We start from the raw sequence: 7,959 nt of genomic DNA, 5'->3' as shown, positions 1-7,959 counted from the left end.
ACCCAAGAGAAGAGCTTCTTTATCTTTCTTAGCCAATTGGCTGTTGAATGTAAGGAATGTCAGGCGTGTCATGTCTGAGTTACATACTAAAGCTTGGCTGGCTATTAAGCCATCCCTGACCCTTTGATTGGAGCTTTAGAGCATAAGATTCCTGGAATTCATATTAAAAGGAATCCTTATTTTTCCTTTTAATTTTCGAAAAATATAAAATAAAAATCCAAAAAATTTAGAAAAACATAAAAATAAAAAAATAATTTTCTGTTTCTTGTTTGAGTCTTGAGTCATATCATAAGTTTGGTGTCACTTGCATATGCATCTAGCATTTTTCGAAAATATCATGCATTCATAGTGTTCTTCATGATCTTCAAGTTGTTCTTGGTAAGTCTTCTTGTTTGATCTTGATGATTTTTTGTTTTGTGTCTTTTCATGTTTATCATATGCATTCTTGAATTCTTAGTGCGTAAGCATTAAAGAATTCTAAGTTTGGTGTCTTGCATGTTTTCTCTGCATTAAAAATTTTTCAAAATTATGTTCTTGATGTTCATCTTGACATTCATAGTGTTCTTGGTGTTCATCTTGACATTCATATCATTCATGCATGCATTCATTGTTTTGATCTAAAAATTTCATGCATTGCATAATTTTCATGTTTTTCATAAAAATTTCAAAAATCAAAAAAATATCTTTCCCTTTTTCTCTCATCAAATTCGAAAATTGAGTTGACTTTTTCAAAAAATTTTTAAAATCAAATTGTTTCTCATGAGTCAAATCAAATTTTCAATTTGAAAATCTTATCTTTTTCAAAATCTTTTTCAAAAATCAAACCTTTTTCAAAATTTTTAGTTATTTTCGAAAATTCCAAAAATATTTTCCAAAAATCTTTTTCTTATTTTTATAACTAATTTTCGAAAATAACAATAGCAATTAATGTTTTGATTCAAAAATTCCAAGTTTGTTACTTACTTGTTAAGAAAGATTCAAACTTTAAGTTCTAGAATCATATCTTGTGATTTCTTATGAATCAAGTCATTAATTGTGATTTTAAAAATCAAATCTTTTTCAAAACTAACTTCAATCATATCTTTTCAAAAATATCTTCTTATCTTATCTTTTTCAAAAATATCTTTTCAAAATATCTTTTCTAACCTCCTAACTACTTATCTTTTCAAAATTGGTTTTCAAAATTTGTTTCAACTAACTAACTAACTTTTTGTTTGTTTCTTAACTTTTTCAAAACCACCTAACTAACTCTCCCTCTCAATTTTCGAAAATATCCTCCCCTTTTTCAAAAATTTCTTTTTAATTAACTAATTATTTTTATTTTTTTATTTCAAAGAAAAAAAAAATTTCGAAAAAAATACTAACAATTTTCAAAAAAACAATTTTCAAAAATCACTAACTCTTTTTCAAAATAATTTTCGAAAATTATTCCTCCCCCATCTCATTCTATTTATTCATTCATGTCCTAACATCTCATCTCACATTCCAATCCTCACAGTTGTGTTTCTTCCTTTACATCACATCCTTTATCTCCCCCTCTTCTTCTACTTACAAAGGGATCCCTATACTGTGGTATAAAGGATCTCTATTATTATTATCATTTTTCTGGCCATTCTTCCTTGTCATATGAGCAGGAGCAAGGATAAGAACATTCTTGTGGAAGCAGATCCAGAACCTGAAAGGACTCTGAAGAGAAAATTAAGAGAAGCTAAAATACAACAATCCAGAGATAACCTTTCAGAAATTTTCGAACAGGCAGAGGAGATGGCAGCCGAAAATAATAATAATGAAAGGAGGATGCTTGGTGACTTTACTGCACCTAATTCCAATTTACATGGAAGAAGCATCTCCATTCCTGCCATTGGAGCAAACAACTTTGAGCTGAAACCTCAATTAGTTTCTCTGATGCAGCAGAACTGCAAGTTTCATGGACTTCCATCTGAAGATCCTTTTCAGTTCTTAACTGAATTCTTGCAGATATGTGATACTGTAAAGACTAATGGAATAGATCCTGAAGTCTACAGGCTCATGCTTTTCCCTTTTGCTGTAAGAGACAGAGCTAGATTATGGTTGGATTCTCAACCCAAAGATAGCCTGAACTATTGGGATAAGCTGGTGACGGCTTTCTTAGCCAAGTACTTTCCTCCTCAAAAGCTGAGCAAGCTTAGAGCGGATGTTCAAACCTTCAGACAGAAAGAAGGTGAATCCCTCTATGAAGCTTGGGAAAGATACAAACAGTTGACCAAAAAGTGTCCTTCTGACATGCTTTCAGAATGGACCATCCTGGATATATTCTATGATGGTTTATCTGAGCTATCAAAGATGTCACTGGACACTTCTGCAGGTGGATCCATTCACCTAAAGAAAACGCCTGCAGAAGCTCAAGAACTCATTGACATGGTTGCTAATAACCAGTTCATGTACACTTCTGAAAGGAATCCTGTGAATAATGGGACGCCTATGAAGAAGGGAGTTCTTGAAGTTGATACTCTGAATGCCATATTGGCTCAGAATAAAATATTGACCCAGCAAGTCAATATGATTTCGCAGAGTCTGCATGGAATGCAAGCTGCATCCAACAGTACTCAAGAGGCATCTTCTGAAGAAGAAGCCTATGATCCTGAGAACCCTGCAATAGCAGAGGTAAATTACTTAGGTGAACCTTATGGAAACACCTATAACTCAACATGGAGAAATCATCCAAATTTCTCATGGAAGGATCAAAAGCCCCAACAAGGCTTTAATAATGGTGGAAGAAACAGGTTTAGCAATAGCAAGCCTTTTCCATCATTAACTCAGCAACAGACAGAGAACTCTGAACAAAATGCTTCTAATTTAGCAAATCTAGTCTCTGATCTATCTAAGGCCACTGTAAGTTTCATGAATGAAACAAGGTCTTCCATTAGAAATCTGGAAGCACAAGTGGGCCAGCTGAGTAAAAGGATCACTGAAATCCCTCCTAGTACTCTCCCAAGCAATACAGAAGAGAACCCAAAAGGAGAGTGCAAGGCCATTGACATAAGCGCCATGGCCGAACCTGTAAGGGAAGGAGAGGACGTGAATCCCAAGGAGGAAGACCTCCTGGGACGTCCAGTGGTCAATAAGGAGCTTCCCTCTGAGGAACCAAAGGACTCTGAGGCTCATCTAGAGACCATAGAGATTCCATTGAACCTCCTTATGCCCTTCATGAGCTCTGATGAGTATTCCTCTTCTGAAGAGAATGAGGATGTCACTGAAGAGCAAACTGCCAAGTTTCTTGGTGCAATCATGAAGCTGAATGCCAAATTATTTGGCATTGATGCTTGGGAAGTTGAACCTCCCTTGTTCATCAATGAACTAAGTGATCTGGATCAACTGACATTGCCTCAGAAGAGACAGGATCCTGGAAAGTTCATAATCCCTTGTACCATAGGCACCATGATCTTTAAGGCTCTGTGTGACCTTGGTTCAGGAATAAACCTCATGGCCCTCTCTATAATGGAGAAACTGGGAATCTATGAGGTGCAAGCTGCTAAAATCTCATTAGAGATGGCAGACAGCTCAAGAAGACAGGCTTATGGACACGTAGAAGATGTATTGGTAAAAGTTGAGGGCCTTTACATCCCTGCTGATTTCATAGTCCTGGATACTGGAAAGGAAGAGGATGAATCCATCATCCTAGGAAGACCTTTCCTGGCCACAGCAAGAGCTGTGATTGATGTTGACAGAGGTGAAATAGTCCTTCAATGGAATGAGAACTCCCTTGTATTCAAAACTCAAGGATCTCCCTCTGCAACCATGGAGAGGAAGCATGAAAAGCTTCTCTCAAAGCAGAGTCAACCAGAGCCCCCACAGTCAAACTCTAAGTTTGGTGTTAGGAGGCCACAACCAAACTCTAAGTTTGGTGTTGAACTCCCATATCCAAACTCTAAGTTTGGTGTTGGAAAGTCTCAACAAAGCTCTGCACATCTGTGAGGCTCCATGAGAGCCCACTGTCAAGCTATTGACATTAAAGAAGCGCTTGTTGGGAGGCAACCCAATGTTTATTTATCTAACTATATTTTTCTTAGTTATGTATAGGTTCATGATCATGAGGAGTCACAAAATAAATATAAAAATTGAAAACGGAATCAAAAACAGCAGAAGAAAAATCACACCCTGGAGGAGCATCTGTCTGGCGTTCAAACGCCAGAACAGAGCATAGTTCTGGCGCTGAACGCCCAGAATGGGAGCATCCTGGCGCTGAACGCCCAGAACAAGCATGGTTCTGGCGTTCAACGCCAGAAATGGCAGCAAATGGGCGTTGAACGCCCAAAATAGGCACCAACCTGGCGCTGAACGCCCAGAGTTGTGTGCAAGGGCATTTTGCATGCCTAAATTGGTGCAGGGATGTAAATGCCTTGACACCTCAGGATCTGTGGACCCCACAGGATCCCCACCTACCTCATCATCTCTCTTCCCATTCATGATCATCCCTTCTACTTTCCATTCACCACTCACATCCATACACCCACTACCTTCAAAAATTCAACATCTCTCTCCCACCCAATCCCACCCATATGGCCGAATACACACTCCCATCCATCTCCTCCATATCCTCTTCTTATTCTTCTATTCTTTCTTCTTTTGCTCGAGGGCGAGCAACATTCTAAGTTTGGTGTGGTAAAAGCATAGCTTTTTTGTTTTTTCCATAACCATTGATGGCACCTAAGGCTAGAGAAACCTCTAGAAAGAGGAAAGGGAAGACAAAAGCTTCCATCAAGGGTCTATAGCCCAGTGGTAGAACATTTGACTGCAAATCAAGAGATCCCTGAGATACCTCAGGGGATACATTTTCTTCCACACAATTATTGGAAGCAACTAAGGGTGGAACATCAAGAGCACTCCATCATCCTTCATGAAATCAGAGAAGATCTAAAAGCAATGAAGGAGGAGCAGCAAAGACAAGGAAGAGACATAGAAGAGCTCAAGGACATCACTAAGGTGGACTCATTCCTTGTTCTTACTTTCTCTGTTTTTCGTTTTCTATGTTATGTGCTTATCTATGTTTGTGTCTTCATTACATGATCATTAGTAGTTAGTAACTTTGTCTTAAAGTTATGAATGTCCTATGAATCCATCACCTCTCTTAAATGAAAAATGTTTTAATTCAAAAGAACAAGAAGTACATGAGTTTCGAATTTATCCTTGAACTTAGTTTAATTATATTGATGTGGTGACAATGCTTCTTGTTTTCTGAATGTATGCTTGAACAGTGCATATGTCTTTTGAAGTTGTTGTTTAAGAATGTTAAATATGTTGGCTCTTGAAAGAATGATGACTAGGAGACATGTTATTTGATAATCTGAAAAATCATAAAAATGATTCTTGAAGCAAGAAAAAGCAGCAAAGAACAAAGCTTGCAGAAAGAAAAAAAGAGGCGAAAAAAAAATAGAAAAAAAAATAGAAAGAAAAAGAAAAAGCAAGCAGAAAAAGCCAATAACCCTTAAAACCAAAAGGCAAGGGCAAATAAAAAGGATCCCAAGGCTTTGAGCATCAGTGGATAGGAGGGCCTAAAGGAATAAAATCCTGGTCTAAGCGGCTAAACCAAGCTGTCCCTAACCATGTGCTTGTGGCGTGTAGGTGTCAAGTGAAAACTTGAGACTGAGCGGTTAAAGTCAAGGTCCAAAGCAAAAAAAAAAAAAAAAAAACAAAGAGTGTGCTTAAGAACCCTGGACACCTCTAATTGGGGACTTTAGCAAAGCTGAGTCACAATCTGAAAAGGTTCACCCAATTACGTGTCTGTGGCATTTATGTATCCGGTGGTAATACTGGAAAACAAAGTGCTTAGGGCCACGGCTAAGACTCATAAAGAAGCTGTGTTCAAGAATCATCATACTGAACTAGGAGAGTCAATAACACTATTCGAAATCTGAAGTTCCTATAAATGCCAATCATTCTGAACCTCAATGGATAAAGTGAGATGCCAAAACTATTCAAGAGGCAAAAAAGCTATAAGTCCCGCTCATATGATTGAAGCTCTGTTTCATTGATAGTTTGGAATTTATAGTATATTCTATTCTTTTTATCCTATTTTGATTTTCAGTTGCTTGGGGACAAGCAACAATTTAAGTTTGGTGTTGTGATGAGCGGATAATTTATACGCTTTTTGACATTGTTTTTAGTATGTTTTTAGTAGGATCTAGTTACTTTTAGGGATGTTTTTAATAGATTTTATGCTAAATTCACATTTCTAGACCTTACTATGATTTTGTGTGTTTTTCTGTGATTTCAGGTATTTTCTGGCTGAAATTGAGGGACTTGAGTAGAAATCAGATTCAGAGGTTGAAAAAGGACTGCTGATGCTGTTGGATTCTGACCTCCCTGCACTCAAAGTGGATTTTCTGGAGCTACAGAACTCGAAATGGCGCGCTTCCAATTGCGTTGGAAAGTAGACATCCAGGGCTTTCCAGAAATATATAATAGTTCATACTTTGGCCAAGAATTGATGACGTAAACTGGCGTTCAACGCCAGCCTTCTGCCCAAATCTGGCGTCCAGCGCCAGAAAAGGATCCAAAACCAGAGTTGAACGCCCAAACTGGCACAGAAACTGGCGTTCAACTCCACAATTGGCCTCTGCACGTGCAACACTCAAGCCCAAGCCCAAGCACACACCAAGTGGGCCCCGAAAGTGGATTTATGCATCAATTACTTACTCATGTAAACCCTAGTGACTAGTTTATTATAAATAGGACCTTTTACTACTGTATTAGGCATCTTTGGACGCCTGGTTCTTAGATCAGAGGGGCTGGCCATCTTGGCCATGCCTGGACCTTCACTTATGTATTTTCAAACGGTAGAGTTTCTACACTCCATAGATTAAGGTGTGGAGCTCTGCTGTTCCTCAAAGATTAATGCAAAGTACTACTGTTTTCTATTCAATTCTTCTTATTTCACTTCTAAGATATCCATTCGCACCCAAGAACGTGATGAAGGTGATGATTATGTGTGACGCTCATCATCCTTCTCCCTTATGAACGCGTGCCTGACAAACACTTCCGTTCTACATGAATTAAGCTAGAATGAATATCTCTTAGATCTCCTAACCAGAATCTTCGTGGTGTACGCTAGAATGATGGCGGCATTCAAGAGAATCCGGAAGGTCTAAACCTTGTCTGTGGTATTCTGAGTAGGATTCAATGATTGAATGACTGTGACGAGCTTCAAACTCGCGATTGTTGGGCGTTAGTGACAGACGCAAAAGGAGGGTGAATCCTATTCCAGCATGATCGAGAACCGACAGATGAATAGCCGTGCCGTAACAGGGTGCGTGAGCATATGATTCACTGAGAGGAGGGGATGTAGCCACTGACAACGGTGATGCCCTTGCATACAGCCAGCCATGGAAAGGAGTAAGACTGATTGGATGAAGATAGCAGGAAAGCAGAGGTTCAGAGGAACGAAAAGCATCTCCATTCGCTTATCTGAAATCCCTGCCAATGAATCTACATAAGTATCTCTATCCCTTTTATTGTTTATTTGAATCTAATAAAATATCATGTTTAAATCCGCCTGACTGAGATTTGCAAGGTGACCATAGCTTGCTTCAAGCCAACAATCTCTGTGGGATCGACCCTTACTCACGTAAGGTTTATTACTTGGACGACCCAGTACACTTGCTGGTTAGTTGAACGGAGTTGTGATCACACGTACCATTACCAAGGATTATTAAGATCCCAATTCATTACACCATGATCTCTTTGGGGTATTTTTGATTTCATACAAATACAAAGAGACTAACTTTGAGGATCACAATTTCGTCCACCAAAGGGTTTCAATCCCTTGAATCCATTCCAACCTCCATAACTTCTCGCTCCGAGCTCCGATCGTCGCACCGTTTGCAGCCACACGACTACCGCGTTGAGCTCTACGATTCTACTGGAAAAATTTCATAGGTAAGCCACAATTTCACCTCAGTTTCTTTACCCCCTTTGATTTTT

General features: G+C 38.6%; 1 non-coding gene across 1 annotated transcript; it reads right to left on the bottom strand.

Moving 5' to 3' along the window:
• Positions 1-2,160: 2,160 nt before the first annotated feature.
• Positions 2,161-2,268, bottom strand: LOC112725316 (small nucleolar RNA R71). The gene has a single exon (XR_003164432.1). It is a non-coding gene; the product is annotated as a small nucleolar RNA R71 (small nucleolar RNA).
• Positions 2,269-7,959: the final 5,691 nt, after the last annotated feature.

This window comes from Arachis hypogaea, chromosome 11, assembly GCF_003086295.3.
Source record: "Arachis hypogaea cultivar Tifrunner chromosome 11, arahy.Tifrunner.gnm2.J5K5, whole genome shotgun sequence".
NCBI lineage: Eukaryota > Viridiplantae > Streptophyta > Magnoliopsida > Fabales > Fabaceae > Arachis > Arachis hypogaea.
Note: the sequence above shows the minus strand (reverse complement) of the source record. Positions and strands in the feature narration are given on the sequence as shown.